General features: G+C 41.1%; 1 non-coding gene across 1 annotated transcript; it reads right to left on the bottom strand.

The window, feature by feature from the left end:
• Nucleotides 1-355: 355 nt before the first annotated feature.
• LOC111541004 lies at nucleotides 356-426 on the bottom strand. The gene has a single exon (XR_002731137.1). It is a non-coding gene; the product is annotated as a small nucleolar RNA SNORD56 (small nucleolar RNA).
• Nucleotides 427-2,146: the final 1,720 nt, after the last annotated feature.

Raw genomic sequence — 2,146 nt, 5'->3', positions numbered from 1 at the left:
GAATTCAAGCAGAAAAATTCGGAGATCTTTTCTTTATTTTTCCTGGACCAGACGCTGATTTTCTTCCAGCACGTCTACCCAGAAATCTTGATTCCTACTCAGTACGAATATCCGGAAACTTCTTACCTCCTACACAAAAGAGCCACTTCTTTAATCCTATTTTCTCTAGATATGTATTTACAGGTGCCACTTGGATTGACTGAGAACACTTTGCTTTGCTTTACTCAGAAGGTGGACTTTTTTCTTTATTCTTTTTGCCCCCCCGCCCCCACCCCCCACCCTCCTCAGTCCTTGACAGTCCTTGAAGGGCCAAACTATCCCACTCCCTGGCCTTGTATTTTCTCCACCCTCAGCTTCACTCAGACCCACAGTATCAGCACTCACTGGGTGAACTGTCGTCGACGAAAAATATTGCCATCATTGTAGCAGACTTTATTCTTAATAATAATCTGAGCAAACTGACCTTAAACGTCAGGTAGGTCAAGTTGTACACAAATGCCTATCAATGACCTGTAGATGGGTATTCTCAAGTTCATTTTTGTTTGCTTTCTACCTCTGTTCCAACTTCGACATTCATTTGTGGTTTCCAAAAGGGAGGCAAAGACAATTTTACACTTTATAGTTTTTAACTTACAAGATGTTTGTAAAGACCTCGCATTAAAATCACCTGGGGCCTTTAAAAATGCCAATGATTGACGCGCGGTGGCTCACGCCTGTAATCTCAGCACTTTGGGAGGCTGAGGTGGGCGTATCATGAGGTCAGGAGATTGAGACCATCTAGCTAACGCGGTGAAACCCTGTCTCTACTTAGAATACAAAAAATTAGCTGAGCGTGGTGGTGGGCACCTGTAGTCCCAGCTAATGGGGAGGCTGAGGCAGGAGAATGGCGTGAACCCGGGAGGCGGAGCTTGCAGTGAGCCTAGATCTCGCCACTGCACTCCAGTCTGCGCGACAGTGGGGGACTCCGTCTCAAAAAAAAAAAAAAAAAAAAAAAAAAAATGATTGAAGCCTAATCCTGAAGATTCTGATTTATTAATAATTAGTCTGTTGCTGGGTGTTAATTGAGCTCCCCAAGTGATTACACATGTAGGACTTCAAACCACTAATTTAGAACCTTGTGACTCAAAATCGGAGCAAAAATGAGTAGCGTCAGTATCACCTGGGAGCAGCTTCAGGCCTCACTTTAGATTTACTCTAAATCTGAATATTTTATTTTTATTAAAAAAATTAAGAACAGATTGCAAGCTTCAACTACATCTAAATTCTTTAGATTTACTTTAAAAGAGTCTACATTTTGACACAATACCAAAGTGATCTAAATTCACTTTTTTTGTTGTTTTTTTTTTTTTGAGACACAGTCTTGCTGTGTTGCCCAGGCTGGAGTACAGTGGTGCAATCCTGGCTCACTGCAACTTCCACCTCTCCGGTTCAAGCAATTATCCTGCCTCGGCCTCCAAAGTAGCTGGGATTATAGGTGCATGCCGTCACGTCCAGCTAATTTTTGTATTTTTAGTAGACAGGGTTTCACCATGTTGGGTCAGCTGGTCTTGAATTCCTGACCTCAAGTGATCCGCCCGCCTCGGCCTCCCAAAGTGCTGAGATTACAGGCATGAACCACTATGCCCAGCCTAAATTTGCTTTAATTTGGAGAAGTATTGTTCTAGAAAACACAAATTCCAAGGACACTCAAGTTCTAAAATAAGTTGGTTTCTTGAGTACAAGTTCTTCAAATGCATTCTTTAAGATTATGTTTTTTCTTTTTAAGTTGACAAATAAAATTATGCATATTCAGCAAAAGAAACTACCAACAGAGTGAACAGGCAACCTACAGAATGGGAGAAAATTTTTGCAATCTACACATCTGACAAAGGGCGCAGATCCAGAACCTATAAAGAACTCAATCAAATTTACAAGAAAAAAAACCCATCAAAAAATGGTCAAAGGATATGAACAGACACTTCTCAAAAGAAGACATTCATACAGCCAACAGACACATGAAAAAATGCTCATCATCACTGGCCATCAGAGAAATGCAAATCAAAACCACAGTGAGATACCATCTCACACCAGTTATAATGGGAATCATTAAAAAAATCAGGAAACAACAGGTGCTGGGGAGGATGTGGAGAAATAGGAACACTTTCAC

Source organism: Piliocolobus tephrosceles, chromosome 13, assembly GCF_002776525.5.
Source record: "Piliocolobus tephrosceles isolate RC106 chromosome 13, ASM277652v3, whole genome shotgun sequence".
NCBI lineage: Eukaryota > Metazoa > Chordata > Mammalia > Primates > Cercopithecidae > Piliocolobus > Piliocolobus tephrosceles.
This window is presented reverse-complemented; position numbering and strand designations above follow the sequence as displayed.